Consider the following 19,576-nt stretch of genomic DNA (forward strand, 5'->3'; position numbering starts at 1 on the left):
CATCCCGCAATGTCCTGGCACATGGATATCACATTGTGGAGGACATCCAATGTCTCACCCCAATGTCTATCAATGACCTCAGTGTAGTTACGTATGGCACCTGCTAGGTCATGGATACTGTCATTTATAGAGGTGTAATGAGCCCTCTGTGCCCTTAGCCCCTGTCTGGTGTACCGCTCCATTTGTGTCTGTGCCTCCATGACAGCCTGGAACATGCGTGTGGTAGAAAGAAATGTGGCATGTCTGCCAGGGGCATGATGACCAGCAGTGCTCTGATGAGAACCCCCTGGGCATCTGCCTATGTGGTACTGTTCCAGACATCTGACTATGGCTGCTGTGTCCTGATACATGTGCCATAGATACCACACTGTCCTGGCCAGTGCCAACCATACACTGTCCCTCAGCTAAGGGCAATGGTGATGATGGATGTACAGGCAGTATGACTGTGTGCATGGATGAGGTGGAGACTTGTGTACTGTCAAGTGGTGGCCCAACAACAGACCCTGACAAACCTGCCTGTGCCTCAACACACCTACCCTCATCATCACTGTCTGTCTCAGTGACATCAGGTTCCCTGCTGTACTGAACCAGCCCCACCTCAGTACCTGTGAGAGGAAAACAGTAAACACACTTTAAGACCTGAACATGACTTTAGACCACATGCGTACATGTACACATGCACACATGCGTGCATGCACACATGCATACATGCACACATGCACACATACGCACAAGCACACATGTGCACATGCACACATGCACACATGCGCACATGCACACATGCACACACACAAAAGTACACTCCTCCCTAAAGCAGACACACACAACACCAGTAATCACAGAACATACACAATAGCAGGTGATGGTGGGGTACAGTATCACAAGCAAAACAGTCATATCACACATGTCAGCATGCAGGACATGTGTTGCTCAACAGCATGCAGTGCAAGTGTAGTCAGTCCTTGTTACTAGCAGTATACATGGCTTTGATGCATGTGTTTTGTTATTAGGTGATGGCCCTCCCCCGGAACACAATGCATACATGGACACAACATTGCTGTGCAGGTATTCATAACCTTGTAATGTACTGTGCACCATAACTGACAGGTGTATATACCATTGCTGGATGTGTATTTGTGTGTCAGATAGGTATCCAATGCTGATTACAGCCTCTGTGTCTTTAGCAAATAATTGTGGACACATTTTTAGCACATGCATGATGAGTATTCACACAACATCATCAGTGGTGCATGGATAATCGATGGAATACCATTCGGCCACATATCCAATGTATGGTACTTATGGTGAGTGTAGCTCATATTGTGGACATGCCAGTCTCATCCATGACATGGCATGCTAAAACACAACTGCATATTTAAACACTACACATACCCAATGTGTGTCATATGACCTAGCCACTCATTAGTATCACAAGACATATATGTGTCAGTTGTGCAAATGGTGATTGGTATGCATACTGTTTAGAGGTGCATATGTGTGCACACACACAACATTAAGGTGAACAGCAATGAAAGCTATGTGTAGTACTGTGGTTACAATAACTGAATGGGGTATAGTACCATAGGCCATCATTATGAAGCATCAGTTGGTCACTCAAGGCTACAAATGTTTCCCAAACCAGCACTAATCATGCTGTGCAGGAACTGTACTACCTTGGCTAAATTCACCATTTCACAACCAGTTGTTATGTGAGTTTGTAAGGAGGCCAATAAAGAGCATTCCCTGACATGAATATGTAATGTGTTGAAGAGTGTTTAAATGCCCCATGATAGGCCTCTGCCCTTCAGGTATATTATGTGTAATGTGTGGATGAGATTTTGGATACTGCAGTGTGTCCTTACAGAGGGTTTAGGAATCCTTTATGTATAGCATGTTAAAATGCTCTGTGTATGACATAGATGTGTATGTTATGTGCATGTTGAGTATCAACTGTGCCTATCCAATGGTCACTACAGTCTAGCCACATTTGTTTGAGATGGTCTGGGTATTGCATGTGCTTGAGGCAGCTAATCACATTAGTGAGATGTGCGTGCTCTTACACCAAACATGCAAAGCTTGCATTATGCGTAGGTGTGTTACATGTGTACATGGCCTATACTTTAACTATGACATGCACATTTTATTTACAATAATAAATGTAGAACACACTCACCAGCATCTGTCCACTGCCTTGGTGTCACCCCAGAGGGACCTACACAGAGATGAGACAGTTTGTCAGTGGCCACAACTTTGGCATTGCTACTGTGTGTTTGCAATCGTACAGTACAACAACAGTTTACATTCACAGGGCTACAGATTATGTTCCAAATGATCAGTATTGCACAACAACAGGCTCCACATCTTTGAACGACACACTCCACATCTCACATAAGCATGATCTACCAATACAGATAACAGTAGTCTATAGATATGCCATGTTACCTGCATGCTCCATGTGTGCTTGCTGGGTGGGTCCAAACTCCATCATGGTGTATGTCTGCTGCTGTTGTTGTTGGGCCGGTGCCACCAGGCTCAGGAGCAGCTCCTCCACTCTGGTGAGGGGGGGGGTGGATATTAACACCACCTCCTGTTGCAAGCTGTTGTCTACGTACATCAGCAGCACGCTGACGGACATGTCTGAGAAGATCATTGCAGTGGTGGTGTACCTGCTCATATGTCTGGTTATGCAGGCCTACCTCATTGACCCTGCAGACAACATCTTGCACATTGCAGTACGCTCCTGCTGGTCCTGGTTGGTTCGTGAGAACATGAGATGGTTGTGCTGAATCATACTGTTAGTAATGATATCATCTTCAGCACTACTGCAATTGGGGTTCCTGCAATGGGACATAAATATAAAAATATGTTTGAGCAAGTCATATGGCACATTTAACATTATACAGTACAGATATCACTGAACTGTCATATAGAGCAACCTATAAGCTAACTGAGAGTGAAACACTGTAACTGCCACTTATCACTGCTCACCCCACAACTGCTTGAAAGTGCCTTGCTCACTCTCTATCTAATGAACCATGTTCTGCACAGAAACAAAATAAAATCACTATATAAGACTATACAAGAGTACCTGGCACACTGTATGCAACACGATGCACCACCTAGCCACAGCAGACAAACATCAAGCTGATGTGTAAAGAAATATATCATCCATCACAATCTGTGTAAGGTCCAGTAAATGTATTACTATTATACCACACATGTTAATGCCAAACCCGTGGCCCAAATATGTGCACAATTGGGAATATAGGTCACATACTGCTGTAGTATACTATGAATGTTGCTAGATACACAGTTATATGTTTTACCACACATATGTCAAAGGACGTGTTACAGACATACCCACACACACATCAGACATAATTACAGGACACAAAGGTACGACAACCCAGATAAGCTTTCAGTGTATACTATACAGTACTGTGTGTCAGTACTTGCACAACCTTAATCTTGAGAAATGTAATCTGTGATGAATACAGGGACCACACAAAACAGTGGATGCAAGCAATGTGGACATACACCATACTTTGCTGTACAGGCCCAGAGCTTCAAGTAGTACTACAGTACACACAGGATTTGCATTCAACATCAGTACCAATCAATAATCATAGATGTAGTGCTTTAGCCACCAATGACACACCATAGTTAAAAACAAGGGACTTAATCACACTGTATGCAATAGCACTTGTTCTGCCTAGCAACATAATACACAGCTTTTTTTAGGATCAAAGCAAGGACCCATAATACCATGACATAAACAGTTTCCCACTAAGCTATCCCACAGATACATATCTGTCACGTATTCACAAACATATTGACCATCACATTCAGACAACAGTACAGAGAATCTATTGCAACAAGTAGCTGTAGGTGTGTATAAGTATATATAAATATATATAAATATATATATATATATATATATATATATATATATATATATATATATACATATACACATCCATTGGTCTACATATACATATATATGTAGGCACATATACATTTCACCTTTTATAGTGAGAATATCAATTGTACCACTTCCTAAATTATTAAATATGTTTTATGATTTAAATACTTTGAATAATAAAAAAGCATATATTTATCATATATCTATAAAACATTAAGAGCTGATTCTCAAAATCAAATAGATACTTTATGGAATTATACAATAAAGATCAATAAAAAAAATTTTCAGAAAAGGAAAAAGCATTAATTCTTAAATCTATTAGTAATACTACCTCTTCTCCCTCTTGGAAACGTTTCATGTGGAAATATATGCACAGAAGCTTTTTTACACCCAGTACAGTTGCCTTAATGTTAAAAAAAGACAATGTTGAATGTTGGAAGTGTGGAGAAAAATTAGAAGCTGATTGGGCTCACATGTTTCTAGGCTGTAAAACATTGGATTTATTTAGGCTAGAATTTAGAAACTTAGTTAAAGCTTTGTGGTCAGACAGATGTGAATTATCTGACTCTACATTACTGTTTAACACACCAATTCCAACGCGTATTCCAGCAACTCAAAGACATATACTTTGGTTTCTCATAGCAATTGCAAGAAAGACTATTACTTCAAATTGGAAAAGCAAAGACAACCTCTCTTTTGGAGAGTTTATTTCTTTAACTAAGACTGTTTGCAATAGAGAAATACAAACTATTACATTTAGAACAACAAATGTTACACACAAAAAAATATCTTGGTTAAAACTTAGAAAACTTTTTAACAAATGTAAATTTATAATTGAAGTTGTATACATTATTTCTGATATGGACATTGTAAATAGTTTTAAATGGTTTATTTGTTAGATTGTTTTTTCCTAACAATGTTTATTGCATATTTAATTATGCATAATTTCATGTCTAATATTTCTGTATTTGAAAAAATCTAATAAAAATATATTACAAAAAAAAAAAAAAAGAATATCAATTATACAAAGGATGTAAGGTGCACAGTAATGTAATAAAATCGCACAGTCTTGGGATAAATGCATTGAAGGTGTTCACAACCCAGGTAGCTTTAGCAGGCCTTACTGGCTTCAACATTGCAAACTGAACAAACCACCCACAGTATTTAACCACCACATGTCATATACCAGCACTGCATGCTGTCTTGTTTGTCACATACTAAAACCTACATACAAATATGCGCATACTAACCTTCACCAACATATATATCTCCCCCCTTCACAAACAGTTGCAATATGTCCCCTGCTCTATGCACACATACAGATGTGAATATATATGACACATATATATTTCTCCGTATGTGTGTGGCATACACACACAAGGTCCACACTGTTGTAAGTCCCTGGACCTCACAGCTGAAATATTGGGCCTTGCTGCAGCACAAACAGGTGTCACATATGAACACACACTAACATTAGGGGGGTATATATGGCAACAGATGCTAGATAAGCATACTAGACTGCTACAGCATTTGCCAATGCTAAGTTACACTTTAATATGGCTATCATGCATGTGTTGTTCTGTCACACCCATGTTTATATAATGTCAGCGCTAATCCCCCCAACAGCCATTGGCCACACTACTGTACAGAACACAGATAATATGGATCAGATCTTTGACATTTAATGCTGAGCTACACATTTCACAGGTATGTCCCACTGCCCACAGGTACACACAGTATTGTCCATAGCAGTAGTTAAGCAGAACATCTGTTCATAAAGAAGTATTGCTGCCACATATGAATGGTTCACATTATGTAGACTATTCTTCAATAACATCTACTACATGCCAGTAAATACATATGTGTCACATACCTTTCCTTTGTATGCTTTGGTAATATTTATTTTTCCTTTTCTCTGTCTCTCTCTCTCTCTCTCTCTCTCTCTCTCTCTCTCTGTCAGTCTCTGCAATAGAGTGATTGAGTTTTTTGGCAGAGATTGCAGCTTGCTTTTGTAGGAATTTGCACATGAGCATGTGATGACCTCTGCACCAGTTAGTGGCCACAATTTGCTAATTGCATGCAGCCTGCTGTGTAGTAATTGCAGTAATCACTGTCATAGCAACCCAGTACTATAAACTGTTGTCTCATGTAGGCATGGCCCTTTCAGCTTTCCAAGATGGAGATCATCCTTGTTTGCTGTGGACATCATTGTTTAAGACAGAACGTTGGTATAGTTCTTATATCAGAAGCCAGGGGTGCAGCCAGAAATTTACATTTTGTACTCAGACCTAATGCTACTGCTTCCAGTACCCACTTGTCAGTGTAGAAATGTACTCACCCCTGAAAATGCTACCCCAAGATACATGGAAAGATGTACTTTCTTTTCACTGTTACAATTAACTGCCATACAAAGCTAGTTATTGAGATGTATTCCTTTGGCACAAGAATTGTTTGTGAACTGCTATACTGTGAATATTCATTTACTCAGTTCTAAACAGTTTGTGCATATTTAGTGTTGACATTAGCACAAGCTGCTCAGAAAAACTGGACACATTTCAGTACTGTGAGTATGCTTACCTACATCCTTGGTAGACTCTGCACACACAGGTATATTCTACATTTGGGTCGGGTTGCAGAAGTACAGAGAGTGTAAGTACTATTGTGTGGATTTTATCTTGCTGGACTTACAAGGGTTGCTGTGTACATGTTAGTTTTTCAAGGCAAGTAGTCTGTCTGCGTAACTCCCAACTGTGGACCTATCCACATGATAGCCAGAGAATAGCCTGTTATTTTTTGTCTGTGCACCTCACAGGTCTTTTCAGCAATAGAGCAATGGTATTCTTACAGATGGTTGCTACCAGTACATTGGCTACATCCATTTGTATTTCAGTGCTGTATTCCTACATAAGGGTATGCTTCTGAAACTCCTTCCAAAGCTATTTGCACAGTGTGTAACAGCAGAAAGGCTGATATGCCTCTGTGTTTCTGCCTCTAACAGACCTCTCAACCATTCAGGTACATATTTGAACAGACTCAGGGAAAAGTCAAGAAAAAGTCAGGGACAATCAGGGACACCTTTAAAATATTAGCGCCATTAAGTTGAGACATTGAGAGAATCAGAGCATATGAATGAATACACCTTTTCTGAAGTAAAAGAAGTGTGTAACTCTTAATTATTGTCATTATTCATTGTGTAATTCACCACCTTTCTGGCAAAAGTCAGTAGCTTTCAGAGGGATTCAGAGGGACAGAGCTAAAATTTGTTTCAAAATCAGGGACATCCCTGAAAATTAGGGACAGTTGGGATGTATGGCCTCTGCCCTAAACAGATATGCCAGTGTTTGTCCTGCTGTGATACTGTGTGGGGTTGTAAAGTGATGGTGTAACATTATTTCCTGCTAGAATGGCTACTTCTCTTATCACAGTCATGTAATGTAATCCGACAACAACTGTTGGTCAACATCCACAGAACAAGTTGTGTGTTATGGCATTCCTGTTTTTCCTTTACATTCACTCATTCTGATGCATGATATATTTATTTAAGCACCAACTTGATGTATATCTACCATGGCTTAGTGGTACTTCATGTTGTGTAGTATGTGCAAAGTCCCGTGTTTGGGACTTACAGAGGTGTTTTATTTTGCTCCTGAGCAGAACAAGGGCCCTCACATACAGAGTGACTAAAGAAATTTTAAGCAGTTGTAAGTGAGTTTGTGTGGGTTTGCGCATTGCTGCGCATTGCTTAGCCAAGCGCAGACTCACGCAAACCCGCTAACTACTGCTTAATAGTGCTTACTCCCAATAATCCCCACGCTCAATTCTTTGAAAAAAAAGAAAAATGGGGAGATAGGAAAGTGGTGAAAAAGGGGCACAAAGAGGGAAAGACAGTATGTAAAATAGCTTGGGATGTGCAGGACGGGTGTAGGGAAGGTCCATAGCTGCCCATTTTCTCAACAGCAACAGTTGTGCATATGCAATAAATTTGGAGGTAGATATAAACCCTTCAACCCCTGAGAGAAAGGTGAGGACAACAAAGTATGTTATAATGCCAATTAAATAACATTTCATGTGTCCAGTGGACATGTGTGCAAAATGGGCAGCTATGTATGGGGCGTAATTTTTTTTTTGGGAGCAGATTGCCCTTTTTTTCAGGTGAGAGTGGAATGTGGGGTAGGGGAAGTAGGTATATTTGGGGAGGTAGGTTGGGGAGGTAAACAGACAAGACAAACAAGACGCATACAGGGGTGGTATATGACACATGTGGTGGGTGAACACCTTTGACAGGGAGGGATGTTTGGAAATTGCAAGCCCATGAGCCCCCAGATGGAAACAGTGGGACTGAGGTCCCCACCCATGAGCAGTCACCACTGCACCTTCACAGCCCAGAGGGTGGCTGTGCTGGGGGCTGTGTAGGAGGGGCAGGCTGACCCAGGAGTTGCACCACTTGGGCCTCAAGCTGGCGTAGATGTTCTGCAACAGAACATTCAATCTCTCTATGCACCACATCCTGGACCGTTCGAAGGGTGATAGGTGGCCATCCTCCACCCACGCTTGCATGGGAGGGTGAGCCCCATCCCCTGCAGTGCTTCCACCTGAAGGTGGCACAGGGCCAGAGGAGGAGGAGATCCCAGGCTGGGCACCAGATCTGCTGGTGCCAGGTGCCATGGCCAGCTGAGGTGGGACATATGGGTCCGCTGGGACCGGCCTTCCCATACAAACTATGTTTTGGAGAGTTTAATAAAGATATGGGTTAGTAACAGTCAACATCATTCCCAATTAGTTATAACAGCATGCAGAAGTATTCCCATTAACCCAACACACCAGATTTTCAACAGTTGAAAAGCAAGCATAACACATGCATATATAGAACAGTAGTGAACATTACAACACGATGCATGTTGAATGGATGGCAACAGGCCACCGATATTGTGGTATTTTAACAGGGCACATGCATAGAAATAAATGCAAATATTTATAAACCAATAGGACATATGTCCCAGCAAATGTTTTGAGATTAGACATACCAATTGAGGTGTGGAATTGCATTTTTTATGCACATACAGTAGGGTGGAAAAAGATAGCTCAGCTAACAACTTATATATCCTTCTAGTTTTCACTACATTCCTATTAACTGTGGTTATATATCCCTTACATGTATTATTACACTTCCCAATGTCCTTATATTGTGCAATTAGATTTTGCTAGATCATTATATACATGAGCTGTATCTTACATACAAACTGTCCAAGATGCAGATGTTACTGCAACATATTTTGAGAGTTGCTCACACACACTACTGCTAAAATGGTACACTGACAGCTCTACTTTCATATAATTACCTAGATATGTTCAGGTGAAAGTATCAATTATATGTTAACAGCTCCCTACATTTCTGGCAGTACACTGACATTTCTGGGGAACACAATACCAAGCTACTCATGTGCCAGATTAACCTGTACATGCTGGGCATGAACCAACATTTGAGGGCTGTAAATATGCATAAAAGCTACTGGCACTCCTTTCATCCATGTTATATGGGCCTACCCAAGTGCGGGTTGACACTACTTAATACAATACTACTATTTGTAGAACGCAACAGTACAACAACATATCAAAGAAAATGACACAGACGCACCCCAGGAATTATACATTTATTAAAGGATTATTACACCTTTATTTATTGGGTTAAAATGCTTTTTGAAGGCTCTCTCATTTATTTTATATAACAGTACATGCAGAATAATTACTAACCTGCCTGATGACGCAGCCTTTACAGCCTATCTTCATGGGCTTGCTGGTTCATAGCCTGGACACCTGCAGCTGTGAAGTAAATGCAGTGATATTGAGACATACCTATCCATAGTATAGACAAGCATAGAAATTTTTAGCTACTTAATACAATTGGCTACTTACTCAGTACTGGGGCATTAGGCATCACACAAGATTCCTGGATCCACTGGAACAGTTGATCCTCCCTATGTCACTTCAGGTCAGAATAATGGTGCCTGACCTGCTCACCAGTCCGAGGAACACAAGTGGCACTGGTAAGATCATGGGCAAGACTGTTCCAGGCCTCCGTTTTATATTGGGTACCCTAGTACTGGCCCCGCAGGAGTCTTTCTTCATGATTCTGGACAAGGAGCCAAACCATTACTTTGGACTCCTCAATGCCCCAGCATTGTGCTCTAAATTGAGTGCCTTCTCCAACACCGGCCATGCTGACTGCAGAAGGAAGCTACAACCAGTTATAGCAAGTATTCCTGCCTGTGGAGCTGAAATATGCCTCATTTCCCACACTTTTTTGTGATTGGCTACTTTTGGAAAAACTCAGCTGTAGGCACGCCTGCTTAGCTGATGTTGGCAATGTTTAAAATTCCTTTGATAGATAAGTGTCTGTGGAAAGTGCAAGTTTATGAAATGTTGTCATGGCTTAGTGGTTAGGTACTGTGGCTATAGTGCACAGTATCCTGAGTTCGAGCAATGTCACCGCTTTTTATTTTCCTACTGGGCAGACCTGACTGGTTAAGGTACAGTAAAGGAGGTATGGCCATGTTTAACCAACTTTGCTCAACTTTGCCCAAGTTTGCCCAACATTGCTTAACGTTGCTCGACGTTGCTCGATGTTGCCTGATGTTGTGCTAGTTAGCGCGGTGCACAGCTATGCGCAAATACATCGTGGTTGCGCTGGTTAGCACGGTGCACAGCTAAGCGTAAAGACATCGTGCTGGTTAACACGGTGCGCAGCTATGAGCAATTGGATTTAAATGTGCACAATACTGGTAAAATGTGCTTAGCAGTACTTTATATTGTTTAAAATAGGGTACTCATGCCTAAGAATGCATAACTATTTCACCTTCATATATATATATATATATATATATATATATATATATATATATATATATATATATATATAATTCGTTCACTACTACATTTAACATTTCAATGCTTTTTACAAAACTTATACATAAAAAAATGTCAGGAAATATTTTTGTATACAGATTTCCAACAGAAAATGGATCGTGCAGTAGTTGGACTCGAATCGGGAATGCCTCCTCTTTGTGCGAAGGCTCTAACCACTATGCTATCGCTATTTTGCTTAATTTGCATATATTTTTCGTATTATCCTCTTCTGGTGTCTGAGCTGCTAACTGTAGCTAAGCAATGGGCAAACCCACGCAAGCACGCGCAAATACGGGCAGCTATATCGGATGAAATAAAAAAAAATAAAAAACTCTTTCTATTTTTAATTTTGTCAGTTGTTTAACATATAAGGGAGTGTAATGTTACATTGTGCACATGTGAGGGGACTCACTCATGTAACTTAAAATTGCGGCATTTCTTCATTTCAGGGGCATGGATTTTTGGACTGCTCGCAGTCTGACACACCCCCTACACTTGTCCACGGTCCGTGTAAGCTTTAGAATTGAGGCAGTGTACCCTCATTAATATGTATGGCCCGCTGCCATCATACTCTTAGACTGGTGCTTCCGTGTAAGACTAATCTTGTATTACATGGAAGATTAGTAATTCCTGGGGCAGGTTTGTTTTAATCTGAATTTAATCTGATTTGTCATAAAGCCTCCTTTCATTCAATATTTGTTTTGAAGTTGCCACCCCTAAAATCATGACTCCCTTGCTCCAGCACAGAAAACAACATTTTTTATACATAGGACAGATGATAGTGTGCTTATAAAAATCATTTGTCTTGTCTTGTTTTCTAATGTTATAGTAATGCTCTTTTATTCTGGTGCATAGGGCTCTTGTAGTCATACCAATGTAGAATGCACTACAATATGCACACATACCAATGTATACAATTCCTTTACTCTTACAGTTAAAATGCCCTGGAACTTTCAAAGTATAAGGCAAATGTTCTAAAGTAACTAAGGGACCTTCAGAAATGTATCTACATATGTTACAGTTTCCACACTTATGCCCCATCTTTTCTGTCTGATGTTAGAGCAATATGCAAAGTTGCTTCTGTCTCTTTCTAAAATATTTTTAAGTTGTTTTGATTTTTGTACACAAACCTTGGTTGGGTCCCCACTATAGACTGTAAGTCTTTGTTTCCCTCTAGAATTTTCCAATTGTCAGAAATAATATTTCTGATAATACCACTGTCTACTGTCATGTCCAAGCAAAAGAAATTACCAACATCAGATGTGTTCATGTCATGGTTTTGTTTTGTATTGATGTTGGGAAACCCATGCTCAAGGATGGCTGGAAAGAGACTGTCCCTATTCTGTGTAACATATTCTGCCTGCTCTTTCAACAGGGACTTACTATACCCTCTTTCAACAAACAAGGTAGTAATGAATTCTATTTCCTTCAAAAAGTCATCCATTTCACTTATCATTCGACTAGCTCTTATGAGCTGTCCTTTGGGAATGTTATTCTTTATATAATAAGGGTGCATGCTGGTATAATGCAAGTAACTGTTAGTGAAAGTTTCTTTCCTAAAAATCCTACTAGCTAGCTAATGAAACTTAACATCCCATTCCAGATAATATCGAGTGGATTTCACTCTGTTCTGCATCTTCCAGTTTGTTTTTTTAGTGAGTACTATATCTAGGGCATTTGAGCCTCTTGTGGGTGTGATGACTAGCTGTTCCAGAGCATTTTCATTTACAAAGTCTAAGAACCTCTGAGCCAGCATGTTTGTGGTTGTGTATGTTTTCCAGTCAATGGTAGAGTGATTAAAATCACCCATGAGTAAGGTGTTGGGCTGCATGGCAAGTGACTCCATAAGTCCAGGTTTATATTCTTAGTGTTAAGCAGCAGTACCTTGAGTTTATCTAGAGATGATTTTGTTATGTTGGGGGGTTGATTATTTGACACTGTCTAAAAAGGCACAATAGGGGTGGTTAATGCCTTTTCCAGTATCCAAAAGCCTAGAGGAGACAGGTTCAGACCATCTCTGGCAAAGCAGCATGGCCTGCCGACCAGGGTGCTTTCTGCACCTTTGAACTATGTCTCAGTGACGGCACAGATGTCAGCATCTATCAGAGTGAGGAATGCTTCCAGGGAGTGCAGTTTCTTGTTTATATTCCTAGCATTAAGCAGCAGCACCTTGTGTTTGTCTAGAGATGATTTTGTTATGTTGGCAGGTTGATTATTTTGACACTGTCTAAAAAGGCACAATGGGGTGGGTAATGGCTTTGCCAATATCCAAAAGCCTAGAGGAGACAGATGCAGGCCATCTCTGGCAAAGCAACATGGCCTGTTAACCATGTCTTTCCAGGCTGTCAAATATTGGATCCCCTTCGACTGACACCAGAAGCTAAGCCAATTTTTACATCATTTTTGTTTGTATTGTGCCATCATCCTTGGAGAAGGTAGAATGCTGCTTAAGGCTAGGCTTACACCTGCCTGTGATGCATAATCTTAAAGCTCTATCATGTCTCTCTTCATATAGTTCAGTGAGGTATGTTTCAAGTCATTCACTCCCTCATGGACTATGATAGAGTCATACCAGTACTTGTGGTTGAGTGACATGAGTGCTTGATTGACTTGATGGACCCTGACACCTGGCAGGCAGCTAACCTTAACCCATTCCTTATTCAGCCTGGTGAGGGGAACATCTGTGTGTCTCAAAATGGAGTCACCTATGACCAATAATAGGTTTTGTGGTGTTATGCCTTATGGACTTATTTGTTGGGACACTGGTGTGTGTGTGTGTGTGTGTGTGTGTGTGTGTGTGTGTGTGTGTGTGTGTGTGTGTGTGTTAAGTGTTGTGGTTGTTTTTTTGCAGTTATGTGTGTAAGTGGTTTCCATTTGTGAGGCCTCTGATTTTGTGTTAAGTTACTTGTGAGTGCCTCCACATATGTGGGTTTATGTGTCATGTCCTTATTTAGTGTGGGAAGTGTGTGCTGACAACCTGTTTGGCATTTGATTTGTCCTTATGTGAGAGTCTTCCCTCCAATTTCATAGTGTAACTACATCTCTCACATAAAATATTTGTTTATTTCAGGAGTAAGTGGTAGTCTGTATACATGAGACAATTGTTACATTGCCTCGGGATGCTCATGTCTATTTGGCTGGACAGAGAGATAAAGCTCCCAGTGGCAGGCATAAAGTAAAACTTCCATAATCCAGGTAGTTCTGTCATAGTCGTCCATTAGATATGGACATGTTCATGAAAATAACACAGTTACACATGCTACACACATATACAGACATGCACACACACATAAATAGATATATGCAAGCATACATATTCACAAAAGGGTCAGAAGTCAGTGCAGTGCCAGTGGACATCTCTTCTGCATTAGGGTACAAATCAGACTTCAGTGTGTTGTGCCTTCACCTGTCATAAAATTGGAGACTACTTTAATTGATACTCAGAAAAGGCTAATACCTATGCAGCAAATGCATTGATTCTTAGGGTTGTTTTTGGCTTTATGTAGACTTTATTCCACATTTTATTTAATATATTTTATGAAAAGTAATGATATTTTCTTCTTATCATCATCATCAGCCCCCTTCTTCCCATTTTTTCTACATGGGGTCGGGGTATCGTGTTAACTGTCGCCAGCTCTCTCGATTCAGAGCCACACTCCTGCCTTCTTCAACACTCATGCCTGATGGTCACAGATCTTTCACACAATCCATCCACCTTTTTGCTGGATGTCCTTGCTTCCTCTTACCTTCTTCCTGTTTGTCCCAAATCTTCTTCACCAGATTGTCTTCTACTTTTCTGCACAAGTACAAACCACCATAATCTGTTCTCTTTGATCTTTTCTGCAATTGAAAGTACTTTGGCTTCTGCTGTTTTGTCCTCATTTCTTCATCTGTCCCACAGTGTGCATCATACCATCCTTCTCAGGGACTTCATTTCCATCACCTCTAGCTTCTTCAACTCTTCTGCCTTTACTGCCCATGTTTCTGTACCATACAGTAGTACTGGTCATACCACTGTCTTGTACACCTTACTTTTCAGCTTCTTTGGCATTCTTCTATCATAGACTACACCTGACACTCTATGCCATTTGGCTGCAGCCCCTCTGATTCTAGCTTTGACATCTTCATTCAGACTTCCCTTCTCGTCAACCACCCCTCTCAGATACTTGAAGCTGTTTACCAGTCCCACTATCTTTCCTTCTATCTCTATTATCAGCTTCTTCTGATTTCCCCAGTTTGCTGCCATTACCACAGTCTTATCTGTGCTTACTTTCATATCATGTGCCTTGAGTTTTGCACTCTATTCTCTTATACTTTGCTGACATTTTTGCTCAGAATCTGCCTGTAATGCCACATCATCTGCATACAGCAGCTTTGTTGATCTGCCCCCTTTGACCTGTGTGCTAATGTAGTCCATTCCCAGTATGAAAAGAAGTGGGCTCAGAGCTGAACCCTGATATACCCCACTCTCACTGGTAACCCCTCTGTGAGACTGAACACTGTTTGTACTTGAGTCATTGGGTCCTTGTACATAGCCTGCACTAATTCTACCAATGTTTCTAGGACTTCAAACCACAGCAGTACTCCCCAGATCAGCTTTCTTGGGGCCTTGTCATATGCTTTCTACAAGTCTAGGAATGCCCAGTTGGACTCTCTCTCCTCATCTCTAACTTCTTCTCAAGTATCTGTCTCACTGCAAACATTGGGTCAGTTGTACTACATCCTGATCTGAATCCAAACTGCTCATCTCCCATCTTACGTTCTACTACTCTGAGTATCTGTTTATCAATCACCCTCTCCAGAACCTTCATGCAATGTGATATGAGTTTGATGCCTCTGTACTGCCCACAGTTGTGGATGTTCCATTTGCTCTTGTACACTGGCATGAGTATGCTTATTCTCCAGTCATCTGGAATATGCTTTTCTCTCCACACTGCTATGAGTGCCCTCAGGAGTCACTTCTCTCCTATCTCACCCAGCATATTTATCATATCTGCTGTAACCTCATCTGAGCCTGCTGCTTTCCCTGATTTCATTTTTCTTAGTGCTGTTCTTACTTCTTCTAGAGTGGGCTCCTTTTCTTTGCTCATCGTAGGCTGTTTCTGGGGCAGTACAACTTCTGTGGGGTTATCTTCATTCAGAAGCTGCTGGAAATACTCCTTTCATCTGCCTTTGATGTCCTGTGGACTGGTGAGCAGGTTGTTGCTGGAATTCCTTATGAAGGGTGTCTGACTATCTTCTTTATCTTTCTGTCTTTGCCTTGCAATCTGATATAGTTTCATTGTGACACTTATTGAGTCACTTTCCAGATGTTGGTAGAGTGCCTCCAATGCCCTATTATTTGCTATTGCAACTTCTTTCTTAGCTTCTTTTTTAGCCAACCAGTAGTCCTTCCTAGCTTGGTCAGTCTTTTCTATCTCCCACTTCTTCCTCCACTCCTTTCTTTTGATGACCTCCTGGACTTCTGCATTCCACCACCAGCTTTCCTTTTGTACCTTATTTCCATACCTGGCTCAGCCACATATCTGTCCTGTAGTCCTCACACATGCTGTTCTTAGGCGCTGCCATTCTTGCTCAACTCCACCTATTTCCTCCTTTTCTTGGGGTGCTAGATTTTTGAGTAACTTTCTCTCCAGTCAACTTCCAGGTCTTCAACCTGGTCTCTGTTGACCTTAGAGCCTTCTCTGACCACTGCTTGCAGCTGATTGTGGAAACTAGTGGTTTATGCTGTGGGCCAACTGTTTCACTGGGGAGGACTTTGCAATCATGGATTCTACCCCAGTGCCTTTTCATTACTAGGAGGAAGTCTACCTGAGTTACATGTTGGCTACTCTTGTATGTGATCTTGTGACTGTCTCTCTTTCTGTACCATGTATTGGCTACTATTAGGCCATTTACCAGAGAGAAGTCTAAAATGGCTTCTCCTTTTTTATTCCTCTTGCCCCACCCATGGACCAAAGCAGTCCTCATATCCTGTTATGTCTGTCCTGATATGTGCATTTAAATTACCCATTATAAGCACCAATTCATATTGTCCTGCTTTATCTAGTAGGTCCAAAAACTGCTGTCTGGATGCACTCTTTTCCTCACTATCACAACACTGCTATGGGGCATAAGCTGAGATTATGAATACTGCCCTATCATGCTGGAATCGGATTGCCATGAGTATTTCATTAATTCTGATGATATCCCTCACTGCCTTCTGAAGCCTCTCTCTCACCACAATTCCTACACTATTTCTAGCATGTCCCCCTCCTGAGTAGTTTGCTGCACTGCCCTTCCATTTCATCTCTTGGGAACATAGGATATCCAGCCTCCTCCGTATCATCATGTCATCCACTTCCAAGCTGCGTCCTGTCAGTGAACCTTCATTAAGTATAGCAATTCTCAGTTCATGTTTGGCAAGTTGGTTGGTTTGACATCTAGCTTTCGCTCAACAGAGCTATCCCAGGTATCCCAGGCTGTGCAACTAGACACCTGCTGGCCAGTAACTTAATGACCCAGGTCTGCTGGGCTTTATGGTGGGCACACACTGGCCAAAAGGGGCACATATACATCTCCCACTATTAACATGGGTCCCTGACATAGGTTGGAGTAGGCCGGGTCCTCAATCCAATTATCACCAGTAACTACCCTTGCCCATTTTGATGACATTAGTCAACATGACCGTATCACCTAAAGCCATATTTTACACCATCGAGTGGCTAGCCCTGCCATGGCGTGCAGTCTGTCATTAATGTTCTCCTGTCTTGAGGATACTGTGCATCACAGTGGATGCCCAAAGCGGTTGGTCTGTACAACTTTTCCCCTATAGGGAACCATGTAGAGTGTGGACTGCTGCTCACAGCTCCATGCATTGGTGAGTTTTGAGATTGAAACACTCAGCATGTTTTTCAGACTTGGGAGGAACCCCATGGAGACACAGAGAGAACATGCAAACTCCAAACAGGCATTGGTCAGAGGTCAGGATCGAACCTTGTACTTGTACCTTAACCATTATGCCAACTGGTCAGCTGCTCATTGTTTGTTTAAACAATATTCCATAGTGTGTCATAGTCGACCACCCACTAACATTAAAATCTATGACTGTTTATACAATGTACACTTAACAGCACTCTATTTTACTACAACAAGGAAATATCTTAATGGTTTAATATAACAGGGAATAACAGGGACCTTGGTAAACAAATCTGTATACATGTTTGTGTGTAGTTTTTTTGTTTGTTTTTTTTGGGAGGGGGTGAATTGAGAAAACTTGGAAGTGTTTTTTTTTTTTTTTTTAGCATTATAAAGAAAAATGATAAATTTCTAATGCCTGAGTGTCTTTACTATGTTATTTCATACAATAAGGTTGCATTAAGAGAAAAAAATCAAGTGAAGTTCCAAAGGTTTTATTTAATCCAAATGTGAGGCATGTTATGGGGCACTGTGTACTGTATATTACCTGAAAACACCTCTGAATTGGGTTGCTTGCTGTTCCTTTTTCACTCATGTATAAATGGATTTCCCTTCAGGGATTAATCTAGTGTAGTAGTCAAAACTTGTTCATCCAGTTTCAGTGAACAATGTCTATTAAGAAAAAGATACTAGAAAGTAAGGAGTTAATTTCTCAATAGCAGGGATACACCAGAGTTGTAAAACTGGATCTGCCACTCTTAGTTGTGTAGTAAGTCACTTCTGTTAAAAGGGAAAGCAATATTATGGAGAAGTATTTAATATCTTAATTATTTTCTGAGAGCTGGGAAAATGACAAATAAAAATGGGCGTATATAAGTAACTGCCAAGGCCACAGAGAAAGAAAAATATTAAAAATAGACAATGTTTCAATGCCATGATATGTATTCAGTTTAGGCATATTGCAGCAATACATGCAAATACTCAGAAACTGTGGCAACAGATAAAATATACACTATCAGTGTTTAATGCTACTCCACTATCAACTAAATAGTGACCTTCTAACTGACACACAACATGGGCTTCAACCAAATCACACTGCCACCACAGCTCTAATATTATTCCTTGATATTGCTAATTTCCTGCATACCAACAATCAGCTTGTTTCTACAACATTTCTTGATCTCTTAAAGGCATTTGAAATAGTTTCTCAACCAAAATGATTTGAATACTTGGCTAGGCTTAACTTGTCAAATCGCACCTTACTTTGCTCCAAAGGATACCTAACTGATAATGCCTAGTGTGGCAAACAACCTACTAAATCTGCCTCTCAGTGAACATCTGTGTTTCACAGGGCTCAATACTGAGGCCCATTTTTATTCAACAATTTTGTTAATGACTTGATCTCTGCATCAGGTCCATCTAAATTGATTTAGCATGCAGATGACTAAACAATCATCTGCTCTGCCCACTTCTTAACTGAACTTCAAAAAGGTCATCCAAGAGTCTTTCACCTGCATTGAAAGATTGTTCAAAATAGAGAGCTGATTTTAAACCACAAAAAGACCAAACTAATGTTCTTCTTGCCCAAAACTAACCCATCTATACAGCTTACCTAAGAGTGATCTCAGCCCAAACTATACAATTTGACAAAGTCAGTAATACTAAACTTATTGGCATCATCACTGCTAACAACTTAAATTTCAATCAACATTTTCAAACACTATCATTTAATGTCACCAGAAATTAGGTGCTCTCTACAGAGTAAAATAATACACGACAGAAACTGGGCATTAGACAACTGCCACAACCTATCTACTACCCACCTTAACAGAGGCGTCCCCGGTATTCACAAAA

This window comes from Protopterus annectens, chromosome 6.part0 (genome assembly GCF_019279795.1).
Source record: "Protopterus annectens isolate FY-2018-M chromosome 6.part0, PAN1.0, whole genome shotgun sequence".
In the NCBI taxonomy this organism is placed as follows: domain Eukaryota; kingdom Metazoa; phylum Chordata; order Ceratodontiformes; family Protopteridae; genus Protopterus; species Protopterus annectens.